Below are 27,625 nucleotides of genomic sequence, written 5' to 3'. Positions count from 1 at the left end.
AACTCATGGAAAACCCAGGGCTACCCTTCGTCCTTTATAGATCCGGACTCCCCAGAACACAGGGTGGGTAGCGCACCAGTGAAGAACACAGACTGAGAATCAGAGAACTAGGAGTGTTACCAAGAAAGACAGAGAGAGAAAGGCATTCAAGAGAACTGATCCTAACAAAGCCAGTTACTAGTGGTGTAACAAAGGGTGGGGGCTGGTGGGAGTGGTCTGTCCTGGGCACACATAATGAAGAGGACACATTGTCTGTCAAGAATTTAAGAGCAATCATAAAACTAAGAGTAAGTATGCCTTTGACTACGATCATGCACCGGTAAGTGTAAGCAATGTTGGTGACAAAACGCTCCTTGCCACCCAGGCAGATCCCCCTCCTTGGCCCATCACTGCAAACTCATGGCATCTTCATTCTGCTCTAACAACTGAGCACACCACCAGGGCTTTGAGTGGGTTTTTAACTTGTCTCTTTCCTCCAAACTTGCCGTACTTAGTGGTACTAGGGCTAGGACTGTACACATTATATTCCTCCTGGGCCAGTAGGCTCACTTTGAAGTCTGCTGTTGGGGTTGGGGGTGGGCAGGGAGTTTCAACTTGAGATCAGAAGCAGGAGGAGAGGTGACTCACTCCTTATTTGCTTCCTAATCTGTCAGCATGGCCCAGTGATAACCCTTCACCCGGGGAGTAGTAACTGGTTCTAGTAAGAACAATTGATTCCATTTTGCAATTTCTTGATATTCCTGGCATCAGTTTCTTGACGACCCCTTCAGAGACACCAGCACAGCCAGCCACCCAGTATACCCTCCTCAGAGGTCTGAGGTCCCCCTCTGCAAGTATTTACATTTTCATTCTCCTGATTTTTTCCCTTTGTTCCCCCAGCCTTAAAGCTGTAGCTGCTTCCTGCAATTTACAACTTCTGCACCTCTTGGATTGTCCAATAATGTGGTTAAGAAGTGATGGGAATCAGGACACGCTACCCCCAATACAACACATTGGCACTTCGAATATTTTCAGCTGGGGAGTTTGAGAAAATAGCTGAGGCAGGAAGCTCACTCTGACCTCCTCCCCTGTCACCCTTCTTCCTGGAAACAGGTCATAAGATTCTCTTGGGAGAGATGCCCTCCCTACACCCTGAGAAAAGGAGCATCCTTATCTCCAAAGACAATGGGATGCCAAGAAGAAGCCTAATAGGCCTTGCTAATTTACCCAGGTAACTACACTTACCTTGGGCTCCTTAACCTCTCATAATCCTTCAGGACTGCCCACTCTTTATCATACTTCACATAAAAATACACAGGTCTGTTTCTTCAGACCTTCATTTCCTTAGTACGAGGTCTCCATGACACATAAAACTTACATTAACTAACTCTGTATGTTTTTCTCCTGTTAATCTGTTTTTGTCAGTTTGATTTTCAGACCCAGCCTAAGAGGGTTGAGGAAAACTACTTCCTCCCCCACCCAAGCCTCCATACTAATTCCTTCTGTTAAAGCAACTGGTGTAGCTCTGTCTTCTGACAGGATCCTGCTTAAACTCACTCTTTCTGCTTACTCTCTATGGACCAAGTATGTTACTGGGTACATAAGAATGCATCCGCATGTCCTACATTTCCCCCCAGATAAAAGCGATCAATAAATTATCAACACACCCTGACATTTCTATTACAGGCCTTCTCTGCCCAGCATATAAATACAGGATAGAGATAGAGCACATCCAAGCATATAATATGATATGGGAGGGAGTGATTAGCCCCTGAGGTACAACTTCCGGGAGCTCATCCTTGGGCACATCTACCAGGGCACCTAAAATCAGGTCAAACACATGGATGTTTCCATTAACAAAGATCAACACATGGGAGTCCTTGCAGGAGGCATTTGCTAAAGCCTAGGGTGTAGGCCTTATGAAGCAATATGTCAACCACTACCTGTGCCAGATGAACCCGAGCCCTCTGCTGTGCTACAGCCTTTGACTGTCTTAACTCCCCCCAGATCTCTATAGAAGGCACATACGACACAATATAATACAATACAAAAGGAGAGTATATTATCAGATCTACTTTAGAGGTGTGACCACGACCACCCCACCACCACTCTCCCAATGCCGTCACTCTTATTCTTTGTAAATACAGTAGGGGGCCTGGGATGCAATCTTCACTGCTTGTTGGTTACCAGCGGCCTCTTCAACCAAGTTGAGTGAAGGAAGGACATGTCTAGTGAATCAGGGGGCATCCTGACTTGGAGCAGCCCTCACCACCTGGATCCTCTCATCTTCAGTCAGCTTCAACTGGTAGCCTAGGCCTTCTTCCCTATGTCATTTGAGCCACACGCTCTCGAGAAACTTGCATAAGAAAGTCAATAGTTTCTGGCTTCAGTGCCATCCACTGTTAATTTTGGTCTTCATAGGTAGTGGTTTCTTCATTACTGGAAACCTCAGTCTCTCTATTTTCCAAGCCATTGCTGTAATCGATACCTCTAAGTGGAGCAGAGGCTGTCAGGGTCGTGCGCTTACCCTCAAGGCCTTTCCAAGTCCCACCTCCAACTGCCATTAATTTCATCTCTTTGCAAGAATTGCATGAAGAGTTTGCCCGAAACTATTTGATTGGGCAGGGAAGTCCAAGAGCATCTCGGTGTTAACTTGTTCTGAAAGGAGTCCTCAACCACTGGTGGACAGAGTCTGGGAGATAACTGTGAGATGCATGTGCTTAGCTGTTCCCAGAATTTCCCTTTGCTGGCTGCCTTCCTTCCTTCCCCGATCTTCCTTTCCCACTCCTCTTACTAGTGTTTCCAATACTTCTCAAATATACTACTTGCTTTCAAATCTTTGTCTCAGGGTCATTCCTTGTAAACACAAGCTTGGGCACTAGAAAACCCCTTTTAAAAATATATATTTTTATTGATTTCAGAGAGGAAGGGAGAGGGAGAGAGAGGTATAAACATCAATGATGAGAGAGAATCATTGATTGGCTGCCTCCTGCATGCCCCCCACTGGGTTGAGATCAAGCCCACAACCCAGGCATGTGCCCTTGACCAGAATTGAACCCAGGACCCTGCAGTCCGCAGGCTGACGCTCTATCCACTGAGCTAAACCAGCTAGGGGTGAAAACCACCTTTTTCCAGCTCCAGTCACTTTAGTCTTTTCAGAAAAATTCTTCAATTTTATATATATATATATATATATATATATATATATATATATATTCATTCCCAAGCCAAGTTAATTGGATTTATAAATAATGAATGACATATGTCTGGCTGACATTTGAGTGTTCATGTGTTTTGTTTTGTGCTGGTTCTGTCTAGCCTGTAAGTTGATAAGATGCTCAAAGGCCAGGAGTGCATCGTCACCTTCTTCTATTATTTTTCACAATGCATGGCATGATGCTCTGTAGAGTAAATATTCAATCAGGGCTGATAGACAAGGGGCCCTAGAGGGCAGGTCCTTCTGTCCCACAGGCTTGTCAAGGGTGAGAAAGCTCCTAAGAGAATGAAATGGTGATGCTATTTTCAACCCTTTGAAGGACAAGCTTGGGAGCCCAGAATGGAAGCTGGCCCTGAGTCTAGACACCAAGTCAGGACACCAGAGTCACATGCATGTGCTGAGCCCCCCAGTCACATGCATGTGCTGCATCAGGTGTGTTCTCTGAGCCTGTTTTGCAGTGAGAGTCCAGTCGAAGGCAAACTGAGCCAGATGAGCTAGATAGATCAATGTCAGGTTCATCCTGGAACCTGGCTTTTCTGAAAAAGCCTGGGCCTTTGCTGAAAATCAGAGCCTTCTGATTATTAAGCACTTCAAAACGCATCAAAGAACTGGGTGCTAATATGTGAGGCACTAAAACAGGTAGAGAGGAGGCCCTTCCTTGACCCATCTTATACCCCCAAGGCTTTGGAGGGCTAGTAGCAGAGGCAGACAGTGCTGAATATTAATATCTCCACATCACTCCCACCTTTGCTTTGGGCTCTCTTCCCTCTTCTGGGCCCTGGAGACTTTATGCCCTTTCCACTTGCCTATTTCCCTTCCTAAGTAGAATAAAGACTGGCTTTTCAGACATTCTAGACCAGTGGTTCTCAACCTTCCTAATGCTGCGACACTTTAATACAGCTCCTCATGTTGTGCTGACGCCCAACCATAAAATTATTTTCGTTGCTACTTCATAACTGTAATTTTGCTACTGTTATGAATCGTAATGTAAATATCTGATATGCAGGATATATTTTCATTGTTACAAATTGAACATAATTAAAGCGTAGTGATTAATCACAAAAACAATATGTAATTATATATGTGTTTTCCGATGGTCTTAGGTGACCTCTGTGAAAGGGTCGTTCGACCCCCAAAGGGGTCGCGACCCACAGGTTGAGAACTGCTGTTCTAGACCCAGAATCTTTACTAACTCCTCCCCCAGGATACAAAGATTCTATAGGACCCTCTGAATGAAAGAATGGTAAAAAGCCACTCCACATTATCGCATTTTTCTCTAAGCCTTTCACAACTGACAATCCAGGAAAGGTACCGCTTAAACAGATCACTCCACATCCCCAACTCTGCTGATGACAGAGTTCACTGTGTCACTCTTTCAGCCAATGGCCACCGGAAGCGCAAGCATCAGCACCTCACAGTGACTTTGCCAAGCCCCAGGTGTGCGGGGCAGGCCTGCCCACAGAATGCAGCCGCCCACCAGTGATGGGATTCGAAAAGAACATTCCCAAGGCTTTATCTGAGGAAATCACACCAGCATATGGCTTCATGAAAGCCTTTTGTTCAAGGAAATCTAAATTCTATAGCAGCTTTCTAAAAATAATTCTAATTGGAATAGAAAGTCCAGCCCTCTACCAAGCCCAGACTGCTTTGTTGTTGTTTTTTTCCCCCATCACCTGGGAACGTGAAGAAACTACAACAATGACAACAGACAGAGCAATGGGTAATTCATGCAGAAATGAATGGCAAACAGAATAATACACAGCTGTCATGTGGCCAGGAAGAAGCCAGAATTAAGAAGGGCGTGGAAGGGAAGCATAATGAAGACCAGAGACCTCTAAGCACCAAATACGAAGGCACACACAGCATGCTCTCACCCCCAGCCACACAGAAATGCTTCATCTGACAGCCAGATTAAATTCACTTCGGAAATAATCCTTGTGTGACATAAATATATTGAAAATAGACCCAGCCGTGGAAGTTCTAGATAATCCAGTCAATTCAAAACTATGTTGTATTTATGGGAGAAATTCCCTGCTAATTTCTCACAGGTGAGAAACACAATGCCAACGGAATGCTTAATTAACAGTCACCTTCAAAGCTGCAGGCTACTGAAAGAACCATAAAGAGAAATGGGAAAGGCATCCCATTACTCTCTGGGTTCTTCACTCTGTGGGTTCTTTGCATGCATGAACACCATGGCAGCATGAAAATGACATCACCTGTTACCAACACGGAAGACTTGAGCGTGTTCTTAAGAGTGAGGTTAAAAGCATTCTATTCTATCCCCAATTGTGCTCATGTTTACATTGAACACAGCATTGGCTATCTAACCTGCAGCAAGTTATAATATTCAACCTGGCCCCTGGGTTGTCTTATTAATATCTAAAACAGCTAAATATGAAAGGGTGGCTTATTTGAAGTCAATTCTAATTCTGCCCAGTCTCCACTCCTGAGGCAGTTTAACATCTCCCCACCTTAGTTGTATAGCAATTCTTTTCTTCCCACCAAAGTAGCTTTGGTCCCTGACAGTCTGTGTTATAAATCAGGAATGGCCATTTATTGTGCGGAGTGTTTTTACAATGCCAATGCACAGTACCTCAGCGAAGCCTATAAGCCCCTATTTGAACATTTTTATATGCATGCTTGGTTTTAGCAGCTAGAATATAAACTCGGTGAAGGCTGAAGCTGTTTCTTACACATGTTCCATTTGTAAGTCTCCTAATGCCAAATAGGATGCTGGAGATGGAGTTCAGGAGATTATAATTGCTACTAAGGTATCTGATGCTCAAGGCAACAGAAGACATCTTACAGTGCTGTCAATCTTGGATTAGACATTCCCCAGGTTTCCAAGGATGGGTCCACAGAGGTGTCCCTAATGAAGAAGGTACCAATGAGTCTCCTGCTAGAGGCCTTCCAGGATTGTCTTATTTACTCCTCTCCCCCACTTTTTCCTGTAACCCACTGGTTGAAGATGGAGGTTAAGAATGAGATATTATTGATGCTCATTCTGCAAAGATTCTGCAAATCATCACCATGGGGAAACAGGCCCTAGGCATCCTCTGTGGTTGGCCAGGCCTAGCACAGAGCAGACCTAGGAGTTTCCAGTCTCCAAAACTTAATCGCTTTTCTCTTGGCCCTTTGCAGACTGCTGCTCACATGAAATGGGGCAGGGGTAGTGAATCTGCCTTTCTTTGGGAATTCTGGGAGTGGAGCTTCTTGACTTGCCTGGAGAAGGCACCCTGAAAATAACATGGAACTCTGCTCATTACTGAGAGGTATAGGTGCTGTATAATGGGAGTTGCCTAGCTAATATAACTTTAGACAACTCTGGGTTTCAAATGCCTCATCTGTAAGATGAGAATACAGATGACTCTTTAACAACAGATTTTTTTCAATAAGTACTAACACTACTAAAAACCTATTTTCTCTTCCTTGTGATTTTCTTAATAACAAAGTTTGGGGAGAGTCAAAAGTTCTATGCAGATTTTCAACTGCACTGAGGGTTGGCACCTCTAACCCCTGCGTTGTTCAAGGGTCAATGGTACTAAATGTCTTGATTCCATTGAATACCTAGTACTCAGACGTGATGCTTATGCAATTGTTCTAAAGTCCCCTTAGCTGTATGTAGCCCAGGAAGGTTATTAAGGACAGCTCCCAACATGGGTTCAAGTACATTTTGCATCCAAGCTTATACCAGTAAATTTCCAATCTATCAGTCGTTCCAAAGCTGTGACCCAGAGGAACCAAGTTCCCGGGCAGGAAATGAATATAAACAGAATTCACATTTGTCTGCGTGTGGTCTACCCAGATGCAAACAGATTACTCAACCAGGGCAAACACATGAGGTGCCAGCAGCAAACCCAAATGGTGACAGGACCAATTACGACTCGGCTCACCTCCCTGATTTTAAAATGTCAAGCTCGAGAAGTGTTCTGTCTGTGAAACCCTGCAAAAGAGAAACCGCACCACTAGGACTTTCATTGCATTTGATTTCATGTGGAGGAAGCCAAACAGGATAACCAACTTGCTGTGCTACGCAGCACACCTTTAAATTCCTTGATGTTGGAGAAGTAGAAATTTTTAATTGAATCCAGAAGTCACAAACTCATTTGAACACAAAGGCCCTGGAGGTAACACAGACACAGGAAGGAGGCTGGGTGGGCGCCGTGTGAAACGAGAGAGCACGCGATTCAGTTCCTGTGGCCACTTGCCATGGAGAGATGAGAGCCTAGGGAGGGCAGATCTTTCATTTTTCAGAGAAGCTAAAATCTCGATGATCTGTGGGAAGCTTCTTAACATTAATATGTTGGCATCTACAAAAATTTTAAATTACTGTGCATGCAGATGAGGCCAAATTTGGCCTATAACTTGCCAAATTCCCAGGTTTCTTCTAAAAAGAAATATAGATCTATGTGGCTCAATGGTTGAGCGGCGATCTATGAGCCAGGAAGTCATGGTTGTATCCCCGGTCAGGGCATATGCCCACGTTGCCAGCTCGATCACCAGCAGGAGGGCGTGCAGGAGGCAGCCAATCAGTGATTTGCTCTCATCATTGATGTTTCTCTCTCTCTCTCTCTCTCTCTCTCTCTCTCTCTCTCTCTCTCTCTCTCTCTCTCTCCCTTCCTCTCTGAAATCAAGAAAAACATATTTTTAAAAAATTATAGATATGGAAAAAGTCCAATTCCAATGGTTTCAGTATAAATAGGGTGCAGTGGAAGGGTGCCAACTTGGAGTCAGGAGATCTGTATATGTGTCCTGGATCTGCGATGCTCTGAGAGGGAGAAGGCGGGCAAATCATTGCTTTCTGGAGTCCATTTCCTCCTGTCTGAAACGCAGCTAGATTGCAGGGCTCTTAGGAGAATTACATTAAAATGAACTAAATACACAAAAAGCACTCAGTGCAATGGCTGGTATATTATACCCAGGCTACACTTTATGTCTCCATTCCCTCAACTGAGATAATAATTTTACCTCAAAGGAGCTGTCCTTTGAACTAAGTGAAATAATACAAACAAGGGGCTTAGCCTGACAGAAAGTAAGTGCTTCGTGTTTGTTGTTGTTATTTGTAACCAAGAAACCTGTTTTTGAATTCTAACTTTTACCAGCGCGGACACAGAGATCCAGGGGGAAAGACAGCATAGTCGAGTCTCTGCTCGTGGGCAGCAAAGCCAGCATCGAGGAGCAGGCTTCCTGATTCCTGACCAGTAAACTTTTCCAGGAAGCCCTAGTTTCTACTCAACCCTTGGGTCAGAAACCGCTCTTTCTCTGGATTTGTTTCACCAACATATTCAAAATTAACCAGTAGGTTGCTGTTCATTTTGTAGTTGCTATTGGTAACTGATAAAATTGATATGGCTATCTTAACTTATTGATAAAGGGGGAAAGGGCAAAAGGACAAACACTACCAGACTTTCTTATTATATAAAATTCATAGGATATAGTTTCTACTTTTTAATAAAATCCAAAGAATCAACTAATTTTCTTAAAAAAAAAAATTCTTACTGTATCAAGTGACCTGCATTTTGATTCAGTATATAAAATCAGAGTTGTCTCTTTTTCTTTGACAGTCCTGAAACCAACAGCTTCGTCATGATCACACACAGTAGTATGTTTGATGTCTGCAGCAAAAGAATGTTATTCTACTTAATAGACAAACAAAATTTCCCAAGCCATTGTTTGGGTAACCAGGGCTTATGTATATCAACACTCTCAAGGTAGAGCATTCAGGAATCTAACATTAGCTTCTATGAAAGCAAAACTGCATAAAATGTTTGGAATTCCAGGCAATAGATAGTATTGTAAAGAATCAACAAAACTGCCTGGATGGTGTGGCTCAGTGGTTGAGCATCAATCCATGAACCAAGAGGACACTGGTTTGATTCTGGTCAGGACACATGCCTGGCTTGTGCGTTTGATCCCCAGTAGGGGGCGTGCAGGAGGCAGCCTAAAGATGGTTTTTCTCTCTCATCGGTGTTTCTATCTCTCTATCCCTCTTTCTCCCTCTCTCCCTAAAAATCAATAAAACATTTAAAAATATTTATTTAAAAAAATAGAATCAACAAAACCGAGTTCTCAAAACATGAAGTTCCCTTTAAATGTAAACCTGAAAACAGGGCCGATTTGTTAAAATTTGTTCATCGCCTGCTTTCTCTCATTTGTGTGCACTCCATTTCTTTTGTTCTCATCTAGTCTTCACATCTTGTCTCCTAGTAGAACCTAATGATCTAAAATCTTCCCTTCTGCCCAGCTGGCGTGGCTCAGTGGTTGAGCATTGATCTATGAACCAGGAGGTAAAATCTTCCCTTCACTCTCAAGTTCACATTCAGACTAATAATCATCACGTTGAGATCCATCTATTCAGAAAGTCTATGTTAAGCACACAGTGTCTCCATTTAATCAGGTTCTTGGAAGACTCCGAGAATTGTGGTCCTTCTCTCAGAGTTGCCTCCCTCTGCTTTTCCCCTCACATTCCCAAAGTTCTCATTTGTTTAAAGACTTAATGAATACTAACTGGAAGTCAGGCATTCACTCAACAGGTAGCAATCTTGGGTGGCCATTTTTTATTTTTATCTAGGTAGAGCCTGAGCTTTAAAACTGAAGAAATAATAATAATTATACATTTAAAAAATATTTTTATTTATTTCAGAGAGGAAGAGAGAGGAAGAGGGTAGAGAGATAGAAACATCAATGATCAGAGAGAGTCACTGATCGGCTGCCTCCTACATACTGCCTACTGGAGATTGAGCCTGCAACCCACACATGTGCCTGGACCAGAATCGAACCATGACCTCCTGGTTAATAGGTCGATGCTCAACCATACCGGCTGGGCATTCAGTCCTCAAGGCTTGCCTCAAATCATCTCTATCTACTTATCCCTTGTTCTGACAGGGTCATTCTCTCCTTGGTTATAGACTCTGCCTCACCAAAATTTGTTTGTACTAGTATCAAATATGTATTCATTTACCTCCTTGATTACATTTTAAACCCCTTGAGAGTGTGGCCAAGTACTGTTGGCATGTGGAAACATTTCCTCTAGTGAACACCTAGAATGATCTGCACTTAGTAGGTGTCCTCATAATCACTTGTTAAATTGAATTACAACCCAAATTCATATATGGCCATCATGTTAAAACATTTCAACCTTTTTTAAAAAATATATTTTATTGATTTTTTACAGAGAGGAAGGGAGAGAGATAGAGAGTTAGAAACATCGATGAGAGAGAAACATCGATCAGCTGCCGCCTGCACACCTCCTACTGGGGATGTGACGGCAACCAAGGTACATGCCCTCGACCGGAATCGAACCTGGGACCTTTCAGTCCACAGGCCGACGCTCTATCCACTGAGGCAATCCAGTCAGGGCCATTTCAACTTTTTAAGATTCTTCTGAGTGCTCTCACAGGATAAAGTGAAAAGAATTCATCACTATGTTTGACAAAGTGAAAAGCCCCAATTGGGTCTGCCTGGCCCTTCTACTTTGGTACACGACTGGAATATGAAGCTGGCTAGAAATCACATCCATCTAGTTTGGCAGATCTATCAGGGTCCTGTTGGAGATATTTACATATGAGCTGGTTAGAGCGGGATTTATGCATTTCCATCATAGGTAATGGAGACAAAAAGGCACCTGTCAAATCACAGGGCCTAGTTTGTCTGCCCAAGGAGGGTATTTAATTAAAGTGATTATTTATATATGTTCTGTAGAGTTTTAAAGACTTCATTCTTCAGATGCCCTTGGAAATCTGGCAAGAGACAAAGACTATCCATTTTTTGCAGGTGAAGCAGAGAGGAACTCAATGAAGAACCCAGGTTCCTTGGAGATAGAAGCTCTGTCCCCTCAGCTCAGACAATAGAATGTTTAGGCCACAGATTTCACGATAAAGATTCTTTGGCAAGTTAATGTTCCAAATGAGAATGTAAGAGCTAATTACAATAAGTTTACTGTCACTTTATAGGCATGCCTTTACTAAATGAGGCTATTTGTTTCTTCCTAAACACCACCGTACAATTCAGATAGTCAGTTGCAAGTTGAGCTGTCGTGACTTAACAATGATTTCATGGGCCAAAACAGATTCTAAACAGCACAGTCATGCTACTTAGGTAAGATGCTTTCCATAAAATGTAACCGTTTATGAAAACAATCACCTTTCTCTATTTTTAGTCAAATAACACACAGAGAAATAGCAAAAGAAATTCAAATGCTTACATACAACTACGTGCCATGCTTATAAACCTTATGCTGTTATCAGTCATCACTTACTCTAAGCATGATCATAAGTACAAATCTGATTAGACCTCATGCTATCCTAAGTTTCTTGGATATGTGTCTGTGTGTGTGTGTGTGCACACGCGTGTGTGTGCTTTGAATGGGGTTCTTTACTCAAAATCATTTATCCAGCATTATGCCTAAACTCCATGTGGCCTTTCTTCATATTTGTTTTCACTTTCTCTAGCATTGCAACTAACAGAAAAATGCATCTCTCCTGTGTTTAGCACAGAATATGGCCTCTTTCCCTTTCCAAATTTCCTGGTTCCTCTTCTCTTCACATCTTTTGCAAAAGGGCTACAACAGACAGCCTGCAGATATGGCAAATTTAGTGAACCCTCTTATAGTTGATTTTTAATTTGGAAAATAGTTTTATAATGATATTAAGGAGTCGCTCAGTGTATTACCCTGAGGTTTCATTCCATAACCCTCTATAGACGCCCTGATTAGCTCATGCACATACAGCTCACAGACACTACACTATTTTAAAAGCACTTGGAATTATTTAAATACCAACCTATTCCAGACCTTTTCCTTTAGAAACATGTGAATCAAATATTTTCTTTATACACATGCATCACCCACACAGTATTTAAGTGCCCAAAGGAATTGCACTATATTAGATACTTGGACATTTGCTTTTTCCTAGGAGTTTATAATAAAATAGGCAATACTGACTCAGACAGGCATGTGGGCATTCAGCAAACACTGCCTACATCATTAAACGGTGAAAGGACAGTGAAATGTCTGTCCCATATACTACAGCCCAAGGGCTTTTGGGGTGAGGAACAAATATAGGTTATAAAACTGACGAAAACAGTCCAGTATCTAGTGACACCATGTCCAGTAGACTAATGATGCTGGGAAACGAGTTCTTTGCTCATCAGGCCAAAACAAATAGAACCATGACAACATGGCTTAAGAAATTCAAAAGGGAAATGGCTGAAACAAGGCCAGAAATTATTAAAAAGGGAAATTCTGATATTATCTTCATAAAGACCCAATGAACATAACAGGAATAGATTTTTAAATGATCATACTAACCCACTGGCTGCACAGAGAGCTCTCTAATGAGCTTCTACTTTCAAAGGCTGAGTACAAAGCCAGAAAAACAAATTGTGCAATGGGAAGGACACACACACAGTATCCGGAAGGCTAAAGTGGAGAAAGAACCACAGATGTTTTTAGAAAAAATATAGAGAAGCCTTTTTCTTCTAAGTGTTCTTCTTTTTAGCTCAAGGCAAAAAGGGAAAACAAAGGTAGAGAGAGTTCAGCTAACTGTAGTCTCTAGTTCACGTTCATAGCAGGGAAGGAACACAACCAGTCTTCTGTGGTCATTTTCTCTACCAACATGGTTTTCAAAGAAAAAGGGCCCAGTATGGCAAAGAGAAAATATACATCTTTATTTCATTCCTGGCTGATTAATTAATTATTAAGTAAGTCACGAGTGCCAGGAATTGTGCTAGCCTCGGGAATCTTTGGAGAGTAAGGTAAACATGGTCCCTGCTTTCATGCAACTTGCATTCTAGTGAAGTTAAAACTGAAAGAAAACCTGACTGCGCCCTTAGTACAGCCAACACAGGTCCTCTGAGGTGAGCAATGACGTTATCTATCACTCCTCTGCCAACCTTGGAGTGTTAAAGATCATTTTATTAAGGGAGCTATCAGATTTCTTTACAATGTCTAACAGATGACGAGAAGATAGTAATGGAGCATTTGACTGAGTTTGAGACTCCGGAACCCAATAAATCAGATCCTAAAATATGGAAAGGCTTTTTGGGGTAGCCATAGGCCATTTAGTGACTCTCACCCTTTAAAAAATTTTATAAGAATGTCAAAACTACAGAAGTATTAAATGTGTTGTTTTAACAAGTATAAGAATACAGAGAGAATACAGGACACAGTGTGGGATGACAGTCATGTTGTAGTCAAGGTTCTTGTGCACATGTCTGAGTTCAGTGATGTGCTGGAGCATGCCTATATAATAGTGAGCATCTTTTTCTAACTCTGCATATTAGCAGCTTGAACTTGGTCATGATGGGAGTATTTACATCATAGAAAATGACAAATGCTACAAATAAGAAATTTTCTTTCTACCTTTCCTTCTCTTCCTTCTTTCTTCTTTCCTTCTTTCTTTAGAGTCTGTGGTTAGACATTAACCAATACATCAATGTCTCAATGTAATATGCTTAATGTCTTGCTGTGACTTCTATAGAACTGTGTTTTCCAATGGGTTTGTTGAGTGTATATATTTTTTTAGTTTTCAGATGTATTACCAGATCATTTTTGCTTCATATGTAAATCTACACCATAAGCATATATAAGTATATACCAGTAGATCACAGTCCTCATAAGTTATGTGGTGAATGTTATACCTGTTTTTAACTGTAGCCAATCCACAGGGTGGAAAATTTTATTCCAATGATGTTTTAATTTGTGCTACCCACCCAGATGACAAACGAGGTGAGGGATATTTTTATGTTGTTGGCAATTTGCATTCCTTCTTCTATGAATGGCCTGTTCATATAATTTTCCGATTTTTAATTTAGCTTACTTTTTATATCATTGGGTTTGATCATATTAGTTACATCAACTTTGTTCTGTCATGTGTTACAAATGTCTTTTTCCTAGTCTATATTTTATCTCTAGACTCTATATTTGGTATCCTTTGTCAAACACTTTTTGTTGACCCGTGTGTCTCTTTTTCCTTTGTCACTCCAAATATAACCCAAGTGCTATGGTCTGAATGGTCGTGTCCTCCCCAGATGCATATGTTGAAATCCTAGCCCCAGTGTGATGGTATTAGCAGGTAGAGCCTTTAGGAGGTGATTCGGAGTCCTCATAAGTACGGTAAACAACCTTATAAAAGAGCACTCCCTGTTCCTTCTGCTCTGTGAGAATCCAGAGAGAAGTTTGCCACCTGGAAGAGGGCTCTCACCCAACCATACTGGCACCCTAACCTTGGACTTCCAGCCTACAGAACTGTGAGTCATCGATTTCTGTTGTTTACAAGCCACCCAGTCCATGGTATTTTGTTATAGAAATCCACACAGACTAAGACACCAAGACTTCAAGGAAAGTCACATGGATAAGTAATTAAGAACATCGGCTCTCAAAGGGCTTCAGCTTGAATCCCCACTGTGCCACTCTGAATGCCAGTCTGCTCTCTCCAAGTCTCTATTTTCCCATTTATAAATTGGGTAAAACAAAACAAAACACCAGTATCACATTTATAGAACTTTTTTGTTGAGTAAATATCTAAATATATGTTGTGAACTTCACTGTTCATCATTCTTCTCCTCTATCTTAAAATATCTATTCTGGCTCATTGGGTTATATTAACTCATCAAATATTTTCACAGATATCATGTAAGAAGAGATTACAGTCTGAGGCTTTGCATGATGAATGTTTCTCTGATTGATAAAGGGAATCTCAGATGAGATTCCTGGACACTCCTCCTCTCTGTAGACTCTTAAACATCCCACTGTCTTATAGCTTCAATAGCTGCAGGCAAGTGCTGGTCTGGTTCTTTCTCTACAAAAAAATATATTCTATCTGTCTGGAAGCCTAGAAAAAGTTATGCTTCTCTTTGTCCTTCCCAAATTTCACCAGAAGATAAGATTATATATATATATATATATATATATATATATATATATATATATACCTATGTGTACATACACAGCCCCAGCATGTGCGTATGTTGTGTTACATGCAATGTTTTATAGATGTATGTTATATGTGTAACATACATATATATGTATGTTACACATATAATGTGTGTTGTGTATGTATGTTATATATGTGTGCACACCTATGTATTTATAAGTCCAGTGTACACACACCCATGTGTATTCATAAGTGTATTTATGTATATAAGGTGTCCCCAAAATATGTAGACACACACTTTGAATAATTATAAAGGCAGTGTTTATTAAAATTCATTTCATTTTCAAAATTGGGCTATCAGCTATTTTAGTCTATATACATTTTTGGGGACACCCTGTATGTGTAAAAATATGTGTAGAAATATTTATGCTATGTACACATACTTTTATATCTTTATGAAACCAGCCTGAAACTTGATTATATTTTTCAAACAGAAATTTCAAGTGTTTCTTTATCTTAAGAAACATTTTTCTTTTTTTTTTATTGCTTAAAGTATTACAAAAGGTATTACATATGTGTCCCTTTTTTCCCCCCGCCCTTGACAGTCCCCTAGCCTCCCCTACCCCGCAGTGTCTTATGTCCATTGGTTATGCTTATATGCATGCATACAAGTCCTTCGGTTGATCTCTTACCCCCCTCCCTCCTGCCCCCCAACCCTCCCCGGCCTTCCCGCTGAAGTTTGACAATCTGTTTGAGGCAGCTCTGCCTCTGTATCTATTATTGTTCAAAAGTTTATAATGGTCTCTATTATCCATGAATGAGTGAGATCATGTGGTATTTTCCCTTCATTGACTGGCTTATTTCACTTAGCATAATGCTCTCCAGTTCCATCCATGCCGTTGCAAATGGTAAGAGTTCCTTCCTTTTTAAAGCAGCATAGTATTCCATCGTGTAGATGTACCACAGTTTTCTAATCCATTCATCTACTGATGGGCACTTAGGCTGTTTCCAGATCTTAGCTATGGTGAATTGTGCTGCTATGAACATAGGGGTGCATATATCCTTTCTGATTGGTGTTTCTGGTTTCTTGGGATATATTCCTAGAAGTGGGATCACTGGGTCAAATGGGAGTTCCATTTTCAGTTTTTAGAGGAAACTCCATACTGTCTTCCATAGTGGCTGCACCAGTCTGCATTCCCACCAGCAGTGCACGAGTGTTCCTTTTTCTCCACATCCTCTCCAGCACTTGTCGTTTGTTGATTTGTTGATGATAGCCAGTCTGACAGGTGTGAGATGGTACCTCATTGTTGTTTTGATTTGCATCTCTTGGATGATTAGTGACTCTGAGCATGTTTTCATATGTCTCTTGGCTTTCTGAATGTCCTCTTTTGAAAGGTGTCTATTTAGGTCCTTTGCCCATTTTTTGATTGGATTGTTTATCTTCCTTTTGTTAAGCTGTATGAGTTCCCTATAAATTTTGGAGATTATGCCCTTATCAGATATAACATTGGCAAATATGTTTTCCCACACAGTGGGCTTTCTTGTTGTTTTGTTGATGGTTTCTTTTGCTGTGCAGAAGCTTTTTATTTTGATGTAGTCCCATTTGTTCATTTTCTCTGCCTCTCAGAGTCCCAGCAACCGCTCCAAACCTCGGAGAGAAAGCTGCCCTCGTGTTCCGACTGATGCCAGACAGTCCCGCTTTTCCCGTTTGAGTCTGGGTCCCTAGAGACTCGCCCAGAACTGGAGCTCAGAATCTGAGACTCCCTCTGGATTGAAAACGACAACCGCGCCCTCAGCTACCAGCCCGCTCTGCGCGTACCTCCGCACCTTTGTATTTTCCGCACTGCGCCTCCTCTGAGTCTTGTATGCTGTTCTCTTTCCTTCTAGTTGAAGAATTTCCCCTCAGCCAGTCTTCCTGTGGTTCTGGGCGATGTCCGTTCCGTCTTTTAGTTGTATTTTTGAAGTGGTTGTTCGAGGCAGCTAACTCCGGTGTTTACCTATGCCGCCATCTTGGTTTTCTCTCTTTTTTCTTTTATTTAAATTAACATTGCTCCTCCATCTATCCTTTTTTCTTCCTAATTTTTTTTATTTCCAAGGTGTTTTGGAACTGCCTTCTATGTCTCTTATATTTTCTTTTAATATTTTCATTATTTTGAATTTTTACTCTGTGTTGTGAGATAATTATTACACTTGATTTTCTAGGAATCTAATTTGGTCTTCAGAAGAGACTATATCCTTTCAAAGTACCTGCTGAGTTTTTTAATTTGCAAAGCTTTTTTATTTTTCTTAATTCTAGGATTTGGGTATTCTAATTGCATCTCCTTAAACAATTGTCTTGCCTCTGGGGTAAAGTTTGCATCTGTCAATTCCATTACTTCTATATCAAGAGAAAAATTTTTTCAAGTGGTTTGCTAGTATTTAGCCATTCACATATGTTTCAGACACATAGTAGGACTATACTTCCTGCCCATAAAAAGATAATTGTGACTTGCTTTGCCACTAAACTGTGAGAAAAGTGTTGCATGTAACTTCAGAGCACAAGCTTTAAGAACCAGTGTATGCTGCATAACATCCCTTCTCTCTGTTCCAGCTACCACCATTGTTCCACTTAGTGGCTGTCCCATCACCCTGAGTCTTGTAAAAAGAATGATGGTGCCATGGAAAAGAGCCCTCCAACCAACCTTCACTGAAAAGTAGGGTGGATGAGAGAATTAGTCTTACTTTAAGCCCCTTCATTTGACGCCCCATTAGGGGGTCATTAGTTATTTAAGCAAAGTCTAGTATATACTGACTGATACAGTCTGCTTAGTCTTCCTCTTGCAGATAAACTATTGTGAGCTCCTTGAGTGACTTGCAGAGATTAAGCAACTGAAATTTTTCATGCAGTGGAAAACTAGGAGTGAATAGAAAGGGTATTTTTCATACTAATAAACCAGCTATGAATGAGCTGGTTCTTCTCAGATATGAGACTGAATCCTAACTAATCTCATTTCTTAAAATACAAGAGGCATGTCTCTTGTACATGGCAACTCCAGGAGGCATTCAGCTGACTCACATAGTAACATACTATGCTTACACAGCCTCAGCAAGATTGGGGACCCTCAGAAGAGCAAAAACATCAGATAGGAAGATGTGAGCTCCTCACAAAATCTCAAAAGTCATCCTCTTGACCAACCTCAATATTTATGGTGAAGCAAAACACCTTCTTTGTTACCTGTCCCTTGACTTTTGTCCAATGACTTTGAGAAAAGAGCCTCACACCTGCTCTCATAGAAGTCTCTGGGGAATGTGGAGGCACAGACTCACCCTCAGGGGTCCTCTAGCCCTCCTACTTTGGTTGCTGGCATGCTCCAGAAAAGGTCAGAGGCAAAGGTGGATAAAATGAGTAATTGGGCAGATATCTTCATAGATTCCCCCCTGAAGATTAAGGAGAACAGGAAAGATGCCAGGTTTCCAGAGAAAAATGAATGTCCTGGTTTTCAAAAGGAATGAGGATGAGTGATGAGGAGAGAAAACAGACTCCAGAAACTGGTGAGATTGATATCAAGCCTTAATTAAATTCTAATGAGTATATTACATAAAGTGTGGCTGCTTCCAAAGAAGAAGAAGTGATTACTAAGAATTAATATTCGTTTACCTGGTTGATTCATGGAAGTACCATGAACATGAAATAACAAGCTCAGCAAAAGATTTTTATGGTTTCAAGACATCCTTCTAAGAGAACATGGAGAAATGACCAAGAGTGGTATGGCTTAACAGCTGGTTGAGAAAAAAAAAGTATTCCAAAAGTGTTGATTAATGACTTCCAGGTCAATGTGGGGGGGAAAATCTGTACAAGTTTCCGAAAGTTTCTATCCTCTCAATGACATATATCTACGTCAGGTACAATAGGAGAAATCTGGCTTAACAGAAGCTCATATAAATAAGACCAGGGACTTTTGCTAGCTACAAGGTCAAAATAATGTATGAATGATATGCTTGCCAAAAAAAAAATAGGAAATCTTAGGCTGCATTATAAAGACATACAGAGTCTAGGAGGTGGGCAAGGTGAGCAGGAGTTAGAGGGACATTGGCAAGCCCATTCCATGACTTTGTGCTAATAAAAAAAAATAAAAGGAGGTCCTTCCTTTCTCTGTGAAGACATGGGCCTGAACCAGGGCAAGGGCCTTGGTGGGTGATGTGTAGGCTAGAATTTAGCTCTCCCCCAATGCCACCTCTGTCAGGCACCATTAAACAATGCACAATCTGCATAACTGTATGGCAGCCTTGGTGCTAACCTGCTGTACTATGCATTTTGCTCTGAACTGTGTATTCCTTTTTAAGAGATACTTTCAAAGTAGGATACTTTCAAAGATGACAAGAATAGCAATTAGTCTGGAAGAAAATCATATGAGAAAGGATTTTAAAACCTGGTATAGCCAGACCTTGATAAGAGAGAACTCAGGAGACCATGATACAAGGCTTCAACTATTTGAAAGGAGGCGGATTAGATTTACTCAGACTAAATCCAGAGTTCAAGGGAGCACTAGCGAGTGGACTCACAATGCCCTGTAGATGGCTTGAGCGGTATGTCAAATCCAGTCATAATTATAACAAGACATATTTTTCATTTCAGTTAAAGGGACGTTTTCCCATAAACATGGCAATTCAAGAATGGAATAGCACATTTTGAAAATAAATTCTTCATAAGTGGAAAGTTCAACCAGTCAATAATTTTATAGAAGAGCCTCCTTTAAGCAAAGATTGAACTAGCAAAAGTCTTTCAAACTTTCACAAAATTTGATAGCACATAGTACACACACATAAGGGGTTGTAAGAGATACAAATATAAATAAACAATTCCTTCCTTGAAGTAGTTCAGTCTAGTAATGAAGACCAATATGTACACAAGCATGATGCTCAGCTATAAGCAATTATTTCCTGAATGCAACCAGAGCACATAATAAACCTGTACAGTAGAAACCACATATCTTACTTTTATTTTCACCTGCAAGAATTGCAGCCTGAACCATCCAATAATTTGCCAGGCATGTTTATTCTCTTGTCTTTAAATATTTAGCCCCAGTAGAAATACTAAGAACACATTTATTCACAACTTCCCGTTAAACTTTCTTTTATTCTTAGAGATCAGAAAACAGACCTGGACACAGTGCCCTCTGTACAACTCTCACTCATGTTTGAATCTTATTGCAATCAGAATCATGGCCCATGCTTCCTAGTGAGTCCATACATCAGGTTTGCCTGGGAGGGTCCTGGCTTGTGCCTGTTGTCCCATCGTCATACTAATACCACTCCCTTCCCTCTCAAAAGTGTCCAATTTGGACTATAAATTATCTGGTCATCCTGATGCTATCCAACTTCTAAATGTCCTATTCTCCACTTGGTGGAATAGAAAGAAAGAAGCATAAAGACCTCTAACTGAGTAGTTTTAAATTGAACGAGACACTTGATAAGTGACCGCTAACACTACTTAAATACCTTTACTGCAAAGCAGATTAAAATAATTATCTGAACAGTCCTAGCTGGTTTAGCTCAGTGGATTGAGTGTTGGCCCTCAGACTGAAGGGCCCCAGGTTCGATTCTGGTCAAGGGCGCATTCCTTGGTTGCAGGCTCTGGCCCTAGTAGGGGAGGCAACCAACCCATGTGTCTCTCCCCCTCCCTTCCACTCTCTCTAAAAATCAATTGGAAAAATATCCTCAGGTGAGAATTAATAACAACAACAAAAAAGTTACCTAAACAAACTGTGGAGATCTATGGAAGTGTGGAGGAAGAGAACAACCACCAATTAAGAGAAAGCCTCTTTGAGAAATAGGAAATTTCCTTAAAGCTGAGCCATAGGTGAAAATTTCAGTGACTGGAAGGGGCATTCCAACTAGAATATGGAAATACTTTTCCATGTATGTTTATTCATTCATTAATTTATTCATTTAACAAATAAGAATATAAGTAAAACTGGATCAAGGAATGCTATGTTATGTTGGCAATAAAATAGGGAAATGGAAATGCGGGGTTAGTCAGACATTCCTACATCAACATTCCTTTTTGGTTGTTGTTAGCAACAGAAATGGAAATGGGAGGAAAATAAGAGTAAATGGGGTTTCCAAGGTATTTTACATATTATTGTTAGCAAATGTGATTCAGTATAACCATCTTAAATGGTAATGGCTTGTGCCTCTGTGGTTTTCTTCATTCAAGTCAGTTTTTTTCTCTTTCTCCTGCCTGGGGATTTATGATATAACAGGCTGTAATAGGCAAGATAAAACCATTCATCATGCAGGCTTAATGTGGGAAAGTAAATTTAACTTGGTGAGCTTGATATATAAATATTGGCCTTTTTGGGAACACACAGAGCATATTTACTTGAGTGTAAAATCCAGGCTATATACCATGTCCAACAAATGTCTCGGGTCTGCGGTTCAGGAGAAGGGTCTTTCGGTGCTTTAGGTTATGCAGACAGCTAAGAAACTGCTGGGAGTGGGTGAAAGAGGCTATGTGTTCTGCAGCTTCCCAGCTCCTACTCTTCTGACTGCATTTTAAAATCAGCACATTTTATCTCTATAGTTATACTTAAAGGTCAATGGCAATTAATCTAGCCACCTGGAAATTTAAAGGTGGGTCTACTCTCAGTAGATTTATCCACAAAGATGGTTGGAATGTCCCTAAAACTGACAGGGCAAGTGAAAATGGCAGTGTAGGAGATTTAATGCCTTGTCTAGACATTGTTCATAAGCTACCATCCATATTGTGTGCCAAAAAGGCTTTGGGTGGTAAATGAGGGGATTGCCACCAGAGGGGGCTAACTGAGGTTGTGTATCAATCAGTCAACACAGAGAAATAGTGTCAGGCTGATCAGTCAAATGACTTCACTTTTATTCTTTTTTAGCCATTGATCCTAATATTCTTTAGATAAGGCTGAGGGTTAGACTGAGAAATTTGGAAATGTAGCTACACATCTCAATTTATGCTTGAAGTTCTCAGTGGATATGTTCCATCAATATAATTTTAAATATCTTGGGGTTGTAGATATCATTTTTTAATACTTAAAACGTGTGTGTGTGTGTGTGTGTGTGTGTGTGTGTGTGTGTGTGTGTGTGTACATGAATAACACAACTCTAATCAGAGCTGGTGGTTTAAGTCAAGCCATAATCAAAATGGAAAGGTTTTCCCAAAGCCAAAATAGAAGCCATTTCAATGCCAGCCTCAGCCAGGATCCCTTCAGTTAAATACAAATAACATTCAGAAGTCAAGTTATCAAGGAATGCTATATATCATATCTCTTCTTTGAACATCTTTAAAATAGGCATGCTATCTATCCAGTTACTAGAGATAATTCAGTTCAGTTCAACAATGTTGAGTGCCTACAACATGATTGCCTCTATGTGCTGGAGATTCAAAGTTAAGTAAACAAAGACCCCTGCTCTTAATAAGCGTATAATCTTCTGGTTTAGGATGCGAGACTAATATAAAGGCAAAGAGATGGACTTATATTAAATTTTCAATTTGTCCGACTGCTTCACCTATATACAAATCTATATACTGGATGAGGAAAAGATATACAAAATTATGGTAGTAAAGTTGCCCTTAGGGAGGTCAGAATCAAGAATCTGGATTGTGGGGAGGATATGCAAAGAGAAACAACAAGACAAGACAGTACTTCAGAAGTGGAACACATTTTTCAGTTCAGTTGATGATCAGTCAAGGTGGTCTCCAAGCTGGTCAGGGAAGGCTTCAGAGAAAGAATATATTGGATACAGTAAGAGAGAAGGCATCCTAAGAGGTTAGAGTGAATGGGAAAATCTCAGCAAAGAAATTTATGGAATTTTTTAGAGACTGAAGTGGGGCAGAAAAAGCAATGAGACCAATTCTATAGTTCAGTTAACAGACAAAGGGCTTGAAGGATACGGCCAGAAACATACAGATGTTGGCCTTACAAGTAAACCACTGAGAGGGTGGGAAAACTATCCAAGGATCAGTGTATTTGTAGCCTTTCAATGGAAATTTCCAATTCACAAAGTCAGGCCACTCACAGTTGACATGGTTAACCTCATTCTCATTGGGTGATGATGCTAAGCAGAAGGCAATTACTCTGTGAAATGTATCTAAACTAAAAGTGCTATCTATACATGCCAAGGGGGATCTGATCATAAATTTTTTGATTCTGTGTTAGAAAATAAAATCCTGTCTTGAAAAGAGAATTTGAGCATGCAATTAACTCACTGTACGCTGACTTGTCACCCCAAGTAGATAAGTTTTTTCCATCAATTTTAAGTACATTAGAGCTTTCCAGCAGCAGAATATATCCTGTGTTACAAAGGGCATCATTAGTCATGTGTATCAAGCCATAAAATGTCAAAAATGATTCTAATAGTCTCTTAAATGGGTTAGAAGTCTGGGAAGCCCCGTAAGCATAACTTTGTTTATTGATAACAGTAAAGAATAGTGTGTGTGTGTGGGGGGGGGGCAGGGAAGAGACAAATTATAACTATACATGTGCATTTCCTCCAGGGTTTGAGGGTATCACTCCAGGTGACGATTATGACAGCATACACACTAAAGTTTGGATATAGGCTGACAATTGACTCCAAAATAAGACTAGGGGAATGGGTTAGGAAAGGCACATGATTAGGGAAAACTCTCTGGCTTAAAATACATTGATCTTATCATTGTTCCTATACAGATAATGATTCACTAAATAAAGATGTGTTCAACCTACATTTAGAAACGGAAATCCCCATTATATTTCTTATTTAGGAATCTCCTGAAAGCCTGAGAAAGTGTTATTCAGCCCCAAATGTTCACTTTATTATTTTTATTTTTTTGTAATCCTCACCTGAGAATATGTTCATTGATTTTAGAGAAAGGGAGAAAGTGAGAGAGAGAGAGAGAGAGAGAGAGAGAGAGAGAGAGAGAGAGAGAGAGAGAGAGAGAGAGAAATATCCATGTGAGAGAGAAACAGCAATTGGACACCTCCCATATATGCCCTGACCTGGGATCAAACCCTCAACCTACGTATATGCTCTGACCGGGAATTGAGCCCACAACTATTTGGTGTACGGGATTATGCTCCAGGCCCAACTATTCACTCTTCTAAAATATCCTCATATAAATAAAGGTAATAGCTTCATATTCTTTACAATAATGGAATTAACTATTTGCAGGCATAACAGCAGGTCAAAAACCAATCATCATCTGCCAGATAAAAACAATTCAATAAACGCTTTTGGCATTTTTTTCTTAATGTGACGAATGTACCACAACATTGTTTGCTATAATCATTGACCTTGGTCAGAATCTAATGGTACAAACCTGCCCTGACACTGCAGGCGAATGAGATGCAGCTATTGCAAATTCAAGGTGCCAGGAGGGCTAGGGGAGCCTGGGAGCCTTTACAGTGGGTCTTTCTGTCTGGTGGCAGCCGCTTATCAGAAAAGACCTTATAAAATCAGTGTACATGCCAGCTGCTTTTCTGTTCCTTCTAATATTGTCACTTCCTTAAAGGGCAAAATGTCCCACACTGTCTATGTGCCAAACAGTTTACTAAAACAGCTACTGCTTGCCAAGAAAAACAAATAAAAAAACTGTTTCCTAAAGTAAACATTTAAAAAAAACAGCTTTCTATTGAAATAATATTGACAAAGATGAAAATAATAGCCAGCCTGGTGTGGCTCAGTGGTTGAGTGTGGACCCATGAACCAGGAGGTCGCAATTTGATTCCCTGTCAAGGCACATGCCTGGGTTGCGGGCTCGATCCCCAGCAAGGGGCATGCAGGAAGCATCTGATGGATGATTCTCTCTCATCACTGATGTTTCTATCTCTCTCTCCCTCTCCTTTCCTGTCTAAAATCAATCCTACCTAATAAAGAGGGAATATGCTAATTGACCCTCACATCATTGCAAAGATGGCGGTGCCCACAGCCAATAAGGAGGGAATATGCTAATTGACTGTTACACCCTCAAAGATGGCAGTGCCCAGTCCCTTCAGCCCCGTTGGGGTGGCAGGCACGCGGCAAGGCTGGGCCCATCCCCAGACGTGCCTGCCTCTGGAGTCCCCCAGTCCCCTCAGCCCCCAGCTGCCTAGGGCTGGCCCAAGGCACAGGCAAGCCTCAGATGTCGGCTGCCCAGCTGCCCAGGGCCACCCGAGGCTCAGGTAAACAGGGCCGGCCGAGGCTTGCTCTGCTGGCAGTGGCAGCAGCAGAGGTGTGATAGGGCGTTACCTTCCCCTGATCGCCGGGTCGTCTCCTGCCCCAAGGGCTCCTGGACTGTGAGAGGGGACAGACTGGGCTGAGGGATCCCCCTCCAGTGCATGAATTTTCATGCACCAGGCCTCTAGTATTTAAATAAAATGTAAAAAATGTATCTCCCTATCTTCCCATTTTTTTACCTCCCTCCCCACCTCATAGTTTGCCACTATAAGGATTCATTTTGTTTTATCAATAAGCCTATAAGACATGGGCACTTCTTTATGGGTGCAATCTATTAAACCAGTGATGGCGAACCTATGACATGCGTGTCAGAGGTGACATGCGAACTCATTTTTTTGGTTGATTTTTCTTTGTTAAATGGCATTTAAATATATAAAATAAATATTAAAAATATAAGTCTTTGTTTTACTATGGTTGCAAATATCAAAAAATTTCTATATGTGACATGGCACCAGAGCTAAGTTAGGGTTTTTCAAAATGCTGACACGCCAAGCTCAAAAGGTTCGCCATCACTGTATTAACCATCTTCACATCATTAGAGATAAGAAAGCAAGTCACCAAGTTACTCAATCAACACCAACACTAAGCTCATCACCTGTCCAAATTGAGATCATTCATGTAACATGTGACTTATGAGGACATCACATGTAGAAATTTCTTCAGGATCTTAGTACATTTTCTATTTTATCCTGGACACCATTATAGGAACTGGGAGGTCCAATGAGTCCTAAGGAATTCAGGGACTTCTACTCCAAACAATGCTTGCACCAGATTAACAAGATTGTGAAAACACAAGTGTTAATGGCAAATCATTAGATCACACTACTGGTAAGTACAGATTACTAAGCAAGTACAAGAAGTTTTCTGGGTGATTTTTTTTCCAGTTAATTGGAAGCATAAAACAGAAGTGTTATTTTGCTTTTCATCACCAATCCTTCCCTACTAGAGAGCTAGTATAAGTCAGAAAACCTTAATTTGTTAGGTTTGAGGATCATCCCTGAGAAGGCCCCTCCCACCCCTAAAATCTACAAAGAACAATCTGAAAACCACTTAATATAGTGCATCCACTTTGCTTAATAGAAAAGGACTCTGATTCTATTTCTTGATCAATGACAGGCTCATGTAGAGGCAAGAGCTTGTGTGTTTTTCTGTGGTGTTTCTCTCTCTCTCCCTTTCTCTCTCCCCTCCCTTTCTCTCTCCCCCACTGTTCCTCCCTCTCTCCTTCCCTCCCTCTCTTTTCTTTTCTTTTACCTCCTCCTCTCCCTCTGCATTTGATGAGGAGCACCACTGACCTAGAGCCATGAGTCATTTCTTCCCAGGGTACTGGCTTTGTGTTCATGGTTCCTTTATTGGTCTGTTTCTTACACTGACTCTCAAGACCACATTCTCCATTTGAAAATGAGTTTGTGTATTTGGCCCCTTCAGTTTCCACCCTTTTCTAATTTTTACAACTTTGAGAGATCTTTCTACTCTGACTTACTTCACTTACTAAATAATAAGAACAATTATTTCTCACCTTCACTTCTTCTTAATGATTAAAGACCGATTTTCTAGGACAATATTGTCTGAATGACTATCATTCCAGGACAGGAAAAATTGTTTCGATAGTGTTTTTGTTTATATCTCCTCAGTCACTTTTAAATATTTATCTTGTAGCTATAAAAAACACAAAGTGTCAATACTTCAATTGATGCCATTTACATTTCTAAGTACTTCTAATCTCAATGTGTTTGGCTGGTTTTAGAATCAATGGGTGACCTATGACCTGTCTACTCAGCCATCTCATGGGCTCACTCATCATTAATTCAGAAATTGACAAAGATTTCCTGATTAAGATTTGATGAGACTGACCTTCGGGTGTAGATACAGATCCCACAATATCAGCCAGGGATGAGCCTACATTACTACACTATAATGAAAACATTATCTCCCTATTAGAATGATCATAATTGTAATCATTATCATAGAGATCTGCTAGTCACATGGCTTAGCTATGCATATCTGCCAGAATTCATATTAGCTTACATGTTCTTCCTCCTCTTTCAAGACAGATGTGTTTGCTGCTGACATTATATTTCCTACTTTGAACAATGAATGTTCTGTGGCAAGAGGACTAGACCAAATCAGTAGGTGGCAGCTTGGCTGACAATCCTGTACTTAAGAAATTGAGAGTGTTGGGGACCCCACCAAGGATTACAAAATAGCAATGCCTACTAAAAAAATAATACATTTCATAATCATCAGCTTTGTGAACAAAGTAAAAACACAAACTCTACGTATTTTCAACTTCAATAAGCACTTTAAAATATAACTGCCATTAATGGCAGTGGCAACTACTATAAAAATAAAA

The 27,625-nt window shown here is 40.6% G+C and overlaps 1 protein-coding gene across 3 annotated transcripts in view; it reads right to left on the bottom strand.

The window, feature by feature from the left end:
* The window catches only part of LOC118668255 (procyclic form-specific polypeptide B1-alpha-like), a 163,370-nt gene that overhangs the window by 1,978 nt on the left and 133,767 nt on the right, over positions 1–27,625 (bottom strand). The gene's annotated exons all lie outside the window — the stretch shown is intronic.

Source organism: Myotis myotis, unplaced genomic scaffold (genome assembly GCF_014108235.1).
Source record: "Myotis myotis isolate mMyoMyo1 unplaced genomic scaffold, mMyoMyo1.p scaffold_m19_p_13, whole genome shotgun sequence".
In the NCBI taxonomy this organism is placed as follows: Eukaryota; Metazoa; Chordata; class Mammalia; order Chiroptera; family Vespertilionidae; genus Myotis; species Myotis myotis.
Note: the sequence above shows the minus strand (reverse complement) of the source record. Positions and strands in the feature narration are given on the sequence as shown.